The 12,500-nt window shown below is 38.6% G+C and overlaps 1 protein-coding gene across 5 annotated transcripts in view; it reads left to right on the top strand.

Moving 5' to 3' along the window:
• The first annotated feature begins 10,010 nt into the window (after positions 1 to 10,010).
• Positions 10,011 to 12,500, top strand: part of LOC125035761 (ATP-dependent 6-phosphofructokinase-like) — a 40,723-nt gene continuing 38,233 nt past the window's right edge. For 4 of the 5 annotated variants that reach the window (XM_047627965.1, XM_047627963.1, XM_047627961.1 and 1 more), the window contains exon 1: positions 10,012 to 10,147. The gene's annotated coding sequence lies outside the window, so the exon portion shown is untranslated. Of the gene's footprint in view, positions 10,148 to 12,500 lie in introns of all 5 variants that reach the window. The other variant, XM_047627962.1, reaches the window with a different exon arrangement.

Here is a 12,500-nt window from a genome sequence, read left to right as displayed (position 1 = left end):
TATAGTGCGACATCCCTTGTAAGTAACATTAGATAGCAAACATCTCAATCAGATCATCATAAATCTTGATCATATGTCTTATGAAGACAATGAAAAGATTATAGACTCGATCGTAAATTTTCTGAGACAGATTTTAGCGATCTAAATCAAGTAACTAAGTCACATGGTCTAAGGGATACATTTTAGAGGTACCTCATCTCTGAACCAAAACCGCAAAGAGCTTTCCTCAATCTCCTCGACATCCTGAGCCTCTTCTCTAATACCAAGTGCCCCCTCGCCCCACCCCCACCCTGCAAGGAAGATTTGCACCCGTCACGTAACATAATACACCTTAAATCTCAGTCTCAATAATGTTGAAGCGTAGGGAGGTGAAAGTTAACGTTTGGTTTATGGGGGGGGGGGGGGGGGGAGGTGAGGTTAGCTAAACTTGGGTGTTTTTAGCATACGTTCTTAAGCGTACATGTATAAGTTGGTAAAATGTGTCTGTTTTGTTTGTGTGTATTATGTGTCGTGGGAGCCTGTTCCAATCACGTATGGTGCGTGGAAAGTGTGTGTTTGTAATATGTATTTGCGTGGTATGTTACGTATTTCTGGCCGTGAGCATTGTATGTATTGGTTGTGTTTGCGTGGTGTAGGCAATCTTGTTTATCTATGCCAATTTGATTGTGATTTTAAACATGGTTGTTAAGCTATGTGCTCGTCTGCGTATTGTGAAGGTGTCCATGTGTACTTGTTTGATACGTGCTGTGATGCCTGGAGTTTCAATGTAATTTTTCGTAATGGGCTTGGCTGTTGAGGTGCCAATTTTTTCTAATTTAATAATATTTGTCTGCGTGTGTAGGTCCCACACTGTTGCAAAATACTCAATCGTTGGGCGGACAAGTGTGTTGTAAGCTATGTGTTTAATGTCTTGTGTACAGCCGTGAAGGTTCCTCCTCAGGAAATCCAGTGTTCTGTTAGCTTTATGTTGTATGTTGCCTCTGTGTGCATTAAACTTCGTGTTGGTGTTTAGTGTGATTCCTAGGTATTTGTGTGATGGTGTGATGAGTAACTGTTGTGAGTGAACTGAATATGGAAATTTTACAGGCGTTTAGGAACGGGTGAAATCTATTATTTTACATTTATCTGGACGAAAATGCATTTGCCAAGTGGCTTCCCATTGCTCGAGGAAGTCTAGGTCAGTCTGGAGGAGGTTAGAGTCATCAGTGGTCTTAATTGGTTGATAGATGAGGCTCTCGTCAGCTGTATAATTAGGGGTGGATAGTAGGGATTCATTTACTTAGAGTAGGAAAAGGAGAGGGCCTCGGACGGTGCCTTGGGGGACACCAGAAGAGACAGGAACAGAACTAGCTATACATCAGTTTATCTGTTAACAGCTCATTTCACTAGACATGAAACAAATTCTGTGAATGTTAATACTCTCCACAGACCTCTTGTAAAACTATGCGCATACTTTCACGTTCCTGAAAGAATGGAAACGCACACACTCGCTAGAATAAAGTATACACAATTGTAACTGCTGAAGGTATATGCTGCGAGGGACAGCAAATGATGCGCGTCCTACTTATCTCGAACACTAGAATCTAGCTTGGTCGGATGGTTGAAAGGTGTGATTTCCAGATAAGATATTAATTAAGTATACGGTTCTTCACGAACGGAGGCGAGACAAGTACTTTCGCTCATCTTGCCCGTATAGTGCCATAGTATGTCGGCGAAAACATTAGCTGGTGACGAGTCGAGGCATTCCCTGACGTCTCTCTATAGTCTTCCATCGTCTGTGTATTTCCCAGTACATCAGCATGTAATCAAATAAAACCCTTTTCGTTTAGGAAGCTATGCGCCATTATATATCAGTTTATCTATCAACAGCCCATTTTTTCACAAGAAATAATAGACTATATGAATATTAATACTCTCCATTGACATTGTAAGGTGATGTGCATACTATCATGTTCCTGAAAGAATGGAAACGCACACACACTAAAATAAAATATGCACAGTTGTAACTTCTCTGAAATCCATCCCTCATCCTCCGATGTAAGAGGGTAAAAAAAACTATCTATTAACTATGCACTATTTCACATTAATTAACGAGAGAGAAAGAGGGGGAGGGAGTACAGGAAGAGGGAAAAAGAGAAAAAAGGAGCAAGAGTAAAAGAAAAAAAGAAAAAAAAAAGAAAACAATGATGAGGAGGAGGGAAGCAACAGTATACTATTATACTATTTAGCTATATAACCGAAAGCCTATTATAACATATTCCTTTATGACCCAATGTTTACAAAAAGCTTCAACCTCCACAATTAGTAGGGCATCTGGGTACTGATAAAGTAATCTTATCTCTCTGTATGGTAATCGGGCGTTTTAAAATTTATCTCTTCGTCATATACTTTTTCTGAAGATAAAAGGGATTCTCTGAGGATATTTAGGGAAATCAATTTTGCTTTGGTAATACGTCTCTGAGCAAGGTGGGGTAAGTATTCGCCTGCACGAGTGCTTTGCAGTGCAGTCTTAACCAATAGTTCGTGCCGTCCAGTGCAATTTCGGTGGTCGACTCCCAACAATATTTATTCTTATTATCATAATAATTATCATCATCAGTGTGATTATAATCCTCATTGCAATTACCATTCTCATTAATGTTACCATTATCACTTTGCTTATAAATGTTGCCTTGATCTGTCATAACTGAAGTGTAAGAATCTAATAACAAGTATTGTAATGGGGGAATCTGTAACAAGATTTCTTGTTCGATGATGGTCGCATGCTCTCTGGTTCTCTAGTTTTACAAATATTATATTACTCTTATCATTATGGCCATTATTGTTGGGTAGTAAACAATATAGGAACTCTGATTGTTAAAAAAAAAAGCATAAAAATGCAAAGAACAACAATAAAGATATAAACACTCGCTCGACTGCTTGAGGAGGACTGCCCGTCAACCAGCCGAGACCATACCCTGCCTGGGGATTGGCTTAACAGTACGTGTGGTGTAAGACAAATATGTCGTCCCTAGTTATTACATCGGTCCCATGGATAGCTGGAAGTAGTCTGCGTGTCATTACAACTGTTATCATCATTATCATTGTAATTATTATTATTGTTAGTAATATTATTATCAAAATCATAATCATTATCTATTACTCTTTTCATCATTGTTTTATTATCATTATCATAATGATCATCATTATTATATCATAATCATTATTATTATTATCCCCGGTATTGTATTATCATTGACACGCTATTATCATAATTATCATTACTATCACCATCATCACCATTCTCAAATTATTACAAATTATTTATAAAAAAAAAAAAAAACACTATTATAATCACTAAGATGAAGTCTCCGGCAATCCCCACTAGCTCGGATTCGAAAGAAGAAATCCTGTGAGGTTATCCGTATAAGAATATGCTTTCATGGTGTGCTTGATCTCGTTTACCAGGCTATGTTGGTTTCGGTACGTCGGTATGTGCACATGGCGCGTCTCTCAGTGGTATAAGTCCTGGGTCATCGGTTTGCTTCTTTGCTCTATGCTGAAACTTGGATTTTCTTTAGTTTTTATAATATTACTAATAAAAATGATGATATCTGTTTATTTATACATTTCGTTTTAGTTTATTATTTATTGACATCATCACCATCTATTTACCATTATTATTGTTATAGCTTACATGTTTTATCATTAATATTATTGATATAATTACTATTACTACCAGTAAAAAGTAAGGTTATAGGTATAGTTGTAATTTTTATTATCACCATCATTATAATTATCGCTGTTTTTTAAGATCGTATAATTACCAATATGGAACTCAACACCTTGTTTGAAAAAACAAAAAAAAAAAAACTGTCGAGTATAGCGGTTAGAAACCCATTTAATCCTAAACGGAAATCGCAATAAAACATCAGATTGATATTTTTCTAATCTCTTATATCAACAATTTCTTCCCTTTTCACGTCTACGGCTCCACCTTTCATTAAATTCGCATGAAGCACCTTCTTAGCGAAATAAAACTGACTGAAAGGTGATCATTTCTCCTCGGTCAGTAGGGATCAAGTACCCGTATCTGTTTATAGAGGGATCAGCCTTGCTGGTCGACGTCATTCGGAGAAATGCCAAGTACCCTGGCATTGGAGAAGAGGGGGGGGGGCATAGACCGGGGGGAGGGGTATCATCAAAGAAGGTGTTTGTTCGTTAGGCTCTGAAAGCGACTGGTGCCACATTTCGACGAATGTTTTTTTTTTTTTTTTTTCAATGTATTGGTGATTTTCATAAACAACACAAACATATAAAAATAAACATTTTTTAGTTTGTTTAATATGTGTATTACTTTACTTTTTTTTCAAAACCATCGCACATTTTCACTTCAAATATTGTGACTCTCGCATTTTATTTTCTATGGTCTCATTTCATTTCCTGAATTCAACTTTTAATTAATGATTCGGTGAACAAAAAAAAAAAAAAAAAAAAAAAAAAAAGGCAGAATCGAGTATCTGTGTTATTTCTAGGCATGAGGTACAGAGAGAACAGCTAAGTTGTTAATCGCAGTGTAAAAGTACTTGTTGCCAATCAAGTCCTGGGATCGGCTGGTTCTCATGGCAAAATATACGTTTGATTTGACCATGCATTCAGAAGATAGATAGAAAGGAAGATAGATGGATAGACTGATAGACAGATATATAAATAGATCGAGTGGCATAACAATGATGAATCAATATATAGTGTAGGAACGTTTTCGCATGTTGTCACGCACAAACAATTTCCTCGAAAAAAGAAGGAATATGACGTCACAGCGAATCGTAACGAATTCCCATTAAATGAAAACGGAAGTTAGGAACCCAACGTAAAACACTACATTCATCCCCTTCCCGCTTAAACAGGAAACCTCGATTTCCCTGTGAAAACGTTTATGCAGTGACATTATGAGACAGGATATACCCATACAAGCAAAACGTTCGTAGTCGATGGGGAATGTCCATTTATGGATATTACGAGAAGGTAATAGGTCCAGTTTGTATTTTTCTGTTTGAGGGTGTAAGTAAAAAGACGTATACTTTCTTAATTAATACTAAAGGATTATGTATGGAAGTTTTTGAAGTACTTTGGACGATGCGATAATAATGAAAAATACGCTTTTATTGATATATTTTAAGACATTAAAAATCAATCAGTATATATCTGATTTAAAGACAATTTGCTAATTTCCGTCCTCATTTCGACAGGACCTGTTGATTGTTTTTTTCTTTTCTTCCTTATGATTTTTTACGTAGAAGAAATATATATATATATATAAGATATTTACTTAACAATTAAACATACAAGCGGACAAATATTTACATTTATACAAATACGCATATAAAAAAAAACAAGAAACGACGAAGGAGGAAGGAAAGAAAGTACTCTCATGATCTCCGGAAACACACATACTCGTGCCTCGGACTTCCTGTCATGACGTACCAAATTTTAACCAGTTTTGGAGAAGAATGACGAGGATTTAGGGCGAAGAAGGGAACAGCTCAAGGGTTCTTCCGCATATTTGGGTCACGGTCAGGGGAATCCACGGCGCAAGTAGGTGATCGGTTTGCCAGCGAGGGAGAGGATGGTTAACCTGATAGGAGAAAGCTAGTGATGATCCTTTATTTAGGATTTTTTCTTTTTATCTTTTCTTGGTTTTTGTCTGGCTTCCTGTCTCTCTCTCTCTCTCTCTCTCTCTCTCTCTCTCTCTCTCTCTCTCTCTCTCTCTCTCTCTCTCTCTCTCTCTCTCTTTCTGTGTGTGTGTGTGGTGTTTCCCTCTCTTTTTCATATATTTATCGGTCTCTCTCTCTCTCTCTCTCTCTCTCTCTCTCTCTCTCTCTCTCTCTCTCTCTCTCTCTCTCTCTCTTTCTCTTCCGGGTTGTACGTCAATATAAAAAAAAGTTAATTCACCGATCCTTGGAGCGATTTGGAATGTTGCCAAAGACTGCGCAGTGCCACCAGACATAATAAGGAAAACAGGAAGTCGAATGAAGGAGTGTATCATCAAATGGAAGATGACTTGCATAAATAACACATGAACTGATGTAGATGATAGACTGGAGGATACGATGTTGAATGGGGTCATTCTACAAATAGCTAGATCGATTTATGATAATTATTTTACTCTGAAAGAGCAGGCTTATGATTAGAGAGAGAGAGAGAGAGAGAGAGAGAGAGAGAGAGAGAGAGAGAGAGAGAGAGAGAGAGAGAGAGAGAGAGAGAGAGAGAGAGAGAGCAAGTCAAAACAGAGAGAGAGAGCGAGAGCGAGAGAGAGAGAGAGAGAGAGAGAGAGAGAGAGAGAGAGAGAGAGAGAGAGAGAGAGAGAGAGAGAGAGAGAGAGAGACATACAGACAGTCAGAGAGAGCAAGAGTCACCAAACACACACACACACACACACACACATACACATAGAGAAAAGGAGAGAGAGAGAGAGAAAGAGGGAAAGGGGAGAGTAGACGGCCAAAATAAATGTGGCAGATTAGAATGTAGGAACGCGCGAGAATGGCATGCTGTTCGTACTGTACCTATGGTTAAACCTTCATGGAGTACACAGCAGATAAATAGATATCGTAAAAGCAAATCATAGTGAAGAGTGAAAGACACTAATTTCACAAATACAAAATATGAAAATATAACTTTTAATAAGCTATCTAAGAGTTTTGAAAAAAAAAAAAAATGTATGTGTGGGTGAGGCTGATAAAATAAACAAGATTACACTTGTAAATATGGATTTTTCCAGATGAAGGATTATCATAAAAAACAATAACCTTTCTGGAGACGGGAAAAAAAAAAAAAAAAAAAAAAAACGGATATGACATTTCCGTTGTCAAATAACCACAATATTTGATTTGTTTCTTTAAAGACGTAAAAGTGAAAGTACTTGGCCTGAGAATTTACATTTTAGTGGGTAAAATAACCATTAAAGAATATATATATCAGGCCATTCTATCTGATTTCTTTTCTCTCTCGCTCCTTTTCATGTGTGTTAAGCAGTCTTTATAATACACAGAGAACGGTTTTGTTATTGTAAAACAAAGTAAAAAAGTCAGTCCATTTGCATTTTGTTTACAATCTGACTAGTTCTCACAACTGAGGATCCGGTATAAGCAGGAGCACAGACAGGATTTTTAGGAGGAGGGGGAGCGGGGGAGGGGGGGGGTTAAGTATGCATCCAGCAGGACTTTCAGTGAGGTCTGTGATACTTCTCTTGTACTCTGTTTACCTTTGTGTTTTTACCGTTTACTTAAAGGTTACATTGCTGAACTGTTCTGGCAACGCGCTTGTCTTGTATATATTGGTTATCATATGCCTCCTTCAAAAGCAATATTTAATCGTATAGTAGTAAGAATATCATGAATAATATTTTCACAATGAAATGCAGTATTACGAAACGACCTCCGAAACATTATGAATTGAATTATATGCATTTCTTCCGATAACGTATAGACGATAATAGCAGTTCGAATGCCACGTGCGAATAAGAAATTGAACCGTGAACCGAGAACCACCGTATAAAAACATCCGAATTATTAGAATTGATATGTTAAATCACAAACGTTTTGTTATAGAGCGAAACTGATTCATGTTTATAGATTTTTCTATAAACATGAAGTAGTACCTTACTCGTTACTCATAAACATATTCATATCAAACCATAATAACGAAGCTTCAGTAAATCTATTCAACCGCCAACACGTATCAAGTGATATTATCCGCATCGCTATGTCCGGAATGAACCTTCTTGCCGACACACCTCTTTAACCCAGTATGACCTTCATATGTACTCGAGCAATGAAAAACGATATAAAAAGTAGGAAGGGACACAGAAGAGAATGAGTTTCAAGAATGCATTTGACGTCATGGCTGGCAGTGTTACTTGACATCGCTGACATTTGTCTGTGAAGAGTAATTAGTATTAAGAAGATAATAAAAGGAAAGGGATGAATGGACATGTAAGATTTAAAGTGTAGATGCAGGTTGATATGGGTGCAAGGTAGGGAGAGTCTATTGGTAAAAAATGGACAAGACATTGATAAGCAGATATGAAGAGAGAGACAGACAGACAGAGAGAGAGAGAGAGAGAGAGAGAGAGAGAGAGAGAGAGAGAGAGAGAGAGAGAGAGAGAGAGAGAGAGAGAGAGAGAGAGAGAGAGAGAGAGAGAGAGAGAGTTGAATATAAAGATAACAGAGACAAATCAATATCAAAGAAATATCTACTGACCAGTCAGAATTAACATAAAACACCAATCTAAGAGTAAACTACTGATGAAGCATAAAACACTTATATTCATCTACCACTGCCGACCTCCAGCACAGAGAGCCTACGTGCTAATCTCCTCGACTCCTCACTGGTAAAAGAGGAGAGAAAAAAGTAATAACGTCTTGGTATTATTGTCCTTACGCGGTCATTTTCGATGTGAAACGCTATTAGTATATCCCTCAAGGCACTCAGGCAAGTTGTCATCTGGGGATTTTATCACTCTGTTTCTGTGTGTGTGTGTGTGTGTGTGTGTGTGTGTGTGTGTGTGTGTGTGTGTGTGTGTGTGTGTGTGTGTGTGTGTGTGTGTGTGTGTGTGTGACTCTTTGTGACTTTAAATTTTTGTCTCATGCTATCTGTAATCTTGTCATTATTTGATAATCACTTTTGTCTCTACATCTCTCCCTGCGCCCACCATTATTTCATGTTTCGAAATATATTATTGTGTTTCTTCTTTCTTCGTTTCACAATTCTACGTTTTGTTCGTCAGTTTCGTTTATTTCCTATGTACACTTGTTTAGTAGGATTCGGGCTTGAGATAAGTGCCCCTGTTTAGAGACTTACGCTTCCTGTTTTTAATTTGTAGCTGTTGGTGTTTCAATAATTAAATTCTAGATAGAAAAGCGATCATCAGGCAAGACAGATATAGCACAGAATGCCAATTTTCTATATACTGAATGGCATCAAGAAAATAATACAATGTCACTCTGGGCATTTGTAATGAGTTTCTGTAATATACTTATTATTTTCATGGTCATACATACATGTTTCAGTTTTCATCATTAACGTTATTACAGTGAGTCAAAGGATTATTTACGTGGTAAGAGACCAAGTGTCATAAAAAGAAATTTGAATCGAGATCTAATTGCTCTATAAAATCTTAGTTAAAATTCCTATGATGAAATATTTTACCGACTGGCATTTTTTTCCCCATAACGTTTCGTAGCTTTACGGTCAAGTAACGATTAGATAAGATGCATATTATCAGTATTATAACTATGTCATTGATGCAGAATCGAGACAAACATCCCCCTTTTTGTCAGAATGAAATCAAAACCCTATAAGACATAGAGGAAATTGTTAATCTGTGGGATCATCCTCCTCTCCCTCAGACGTGAATAACCGCACGTGGATTTTTCTCTTCCATTGCTCATGAGATGCCATGCTCTCATTGAGGTATTTTGCTGTCTTCTTGTGGAATACGTGCAAGTGTGATATTTATAAAGTCTGAGGCAAATGTAGCTGTAGGATCATGCCTGTACTTCAAAGAAGAGTGAAGGAAGTGTATGTTATTAGATAAGCCGACACGAAATTGTTGCAATAGAGAACCGTATATGTTGCATCATATACGGAGGCAGCGCTCGATAACCAATTTTTACAAACGTTGAGACAAAACGCCGGAAACAGATAGTTCTTATCGAATACTAATGCCAACCTACATTTGCCGATTTTAAAAGCAAAGAAACTTTGATACAAAGTTCGTGCGCCGTAAAATCTCGCATTGGAGAGAGATAAGGAAAGATCTAAATAGTAAATGGAACCTCGCTCCCCCGGGATTGTCATGCGCAGAGTCTTAGTATCGTACCTCCGGTGCAAGGTCACCTTCAGTGTCCTCTCGCTTGTCGCCTAAGGTAGGTCATCGTCCTAATCTCCCTTATCTCCCGTTAGATAGATAGGGCAAGCACCCTAAGCCATAGGAAATAGGACAGGCCCCGAGGAGCCGCGGTGCAAGGGCGTCCGAGCAGCTGATTGGGAGCAGACGACGCGCCCGGACCTCTCGTTGGCCGGACGCTGGCGGCCAAGATTATATATAGATCTCCTGGCCATTTCTGCCGGGTTTGTGAGTGAGGCCTGAGCCTTCGTGAAGAAGGTAAGTCAAGCAGGCACTCCGGGCTCGGATTTTTGTAATATACGAGATTTCTGGGGTGGTCTTGGAGTGAAATAGGCGCGGTGGGGATGCGGTGTTACTGGGCTGGCAAGGTCACGAAAGGTGACTTTGACAAGGTTTTATCCTCAGTTTTAGTAAGTGACATCTACTGAGAGAAACACCTTGGCAATGTGTGCAGCAGCTGAACGTTGACAGATGATGAAATGGGATGATAAGAGTGCGGTTTGAGTCTACGTGACCCGCGACATAGGCCTATGTCAAGGTCGGTGAGCCTCCTTAAATTCGAGATAAGGTCGAGCCTCAGAGGTTACGCGGAAGCTGTCTCTAGGGCGCTCTGCTTTTTGCCATGGTTTTATAAATAATTCGTAGGGATAAAGTCATATTCGCTGTTGCTAAGCACAGTATGTCAACAAAAAGGGACAATAGTATAGTGACAACCTGTAAAAAGATAGTATTGTGGCTCAATTTGTCCATCTATTTCGTCAACTAGCATAAGCAGATGTGAGTGGAATTTCATAAGAAAAAGTGTATTTTTTTTGTTTTTTTTTTCAAGAGCAGTCATGAGGCTTGTGCCCCTTGTGTCCTCTGAGAGGTTATTGATCTTAGTAGAAGGTGACCCCTAGGACTTGAAGGGTGTACGAAGGGGACGTGGGTCAGGGTTACTTGCATGAGGAGAGTTAGTCACTGCTTCACCTTGATGTCATAGGTGCAGCAGCCTCCACCAAGAGGCCTCTTGAGGTTACACAGATTTGTGGAAGTGTAGACTTGTTTGATGTAATAAAGTGGACTGTAGTGAAATAAGGAAAAGTTGTGCTGGAACTCCGCCGAAGTTGTTATGCTTATACTCTCGATTGACATTACCGAAAAACTGTGATTTTCATATGTCAGTGGGAAGGTTCCCTGTCGGTAATTGAAGTTGCTGAGGGTAAAGTAAAAAGGCATCTGCAAGTGCTGCTTGGTCGTGGCTTGGTTTGTAGAAATTGGGTAGAAAAAGAACATTAATGCTTTTTGCTTAATAATTATGCTCAAGTATTTTTTTTTTTTCATATGTTGTTATCTTTCCATTATGTTTTGTGTTATGATAATTTGTAGCTGATATAAGGGTTAACTGGAGATTATTATTGTTTTTAAAATTTAGAGTATACTAAGTTTGTACTTCTCCATCTCAGTCCCATTACAAACAAACAAGTTCAGATTTTCTGAATTGGCTTTTCAATTTTCACATTATTGTTGAATATAACCTACTGGTATATTTGCCACAAAAGCAATTCCATGTGTTTTAATTTTAAGTGGGTATTGGACAGTGTAAGCTTCATTATATAGCCTTTTTGTTTTCGATCATATCAGCTATACTAAAAAATGATGTTCCACAAAAAATTGTTCAGTAAATGTTTAGAAAATGCCCAAATAGCTCATGCTGATTGCACAGTTTTCATGCCGTTTAGTGCTCCAGAAAAAGCTATTACATCTCTACCAGGTGTGTTCTGGCAGACTCCAGCTTGGAGACCTCACTTGCGATTTATCATATGAGTGAGTGCAAACTTGATCTTAGTAGAGTAAATGTGGCACAGGTTTGATGGTTGTGCCAAGTGCAGTATGTGGAAGGTGCAGGAATGGCATTGATATGGCACCACTATCATGTTGGACTTCATTTAGGCTAATTATATAGACTAATTATTACAGGTATGATTATGAGAAAAGCTATTGAAATTCATTTATGGTCCTTTGTCAACATTAGTAACTGTTTGGTTATTCAGTTTTGAGTATTAAGAGAAAATTTATTTTTACAAATTATGCAACAAATGATGTCTGCCTTTAGCAGACATCATTTGTTGCAACATTGCACTTGTATGATTACCTGCTTGAGCAAGCACTCACAGCCACAAACACAACCACAACCTTACCCACCTACACCTACAGGCAATCATATACCCACACATACCCTCTTACACCCACACATACTCAGACCCACACACACACCTACCCACCCATGCATCCACACCTAACCCCACCCTTGCACCAACCCATACCCATATATATCCACACATACCCACCCCACCTATATCCACATCCACACATACCCACATCCACACTTACCCACATCCACATCTACCCACATCCACACCTACCCACATCCACACCTACCCATATCCACACCCACCCACATCCACACCTACCCATATCCACACCTACCCACATCCACACCTACCCACATCCATACCTACCCACATCCACACCTACCCACATCCACACCTACCCCATATCCACACCTACCCCACATCCACATATACCCACATCCACACATACCTATACCCACCAACATCCACACATACCT

This window comes from Penaeus chinensis, chromosome 20 (genome assembly GCF_019202785.1).
Source record: "Penaeus chinensis breed Huanghai No. 1 chromosome 20, ASM1920278v2, whole genome shotgun sequence".
In the NCBI taxonomy this organism is placed as follows: domain Eukaryota; kingdom Metazoa; phylum Arthropoda; class Malacostraca; order Decapoda; family Penaeidae; genus Penaeus; species Penaeus chinensis.
The sequence above is the reverse complement of the archived record's forward strand: the minus strand, read 5'-3'. Positions and strand labels throughout refer to the sequence as shown.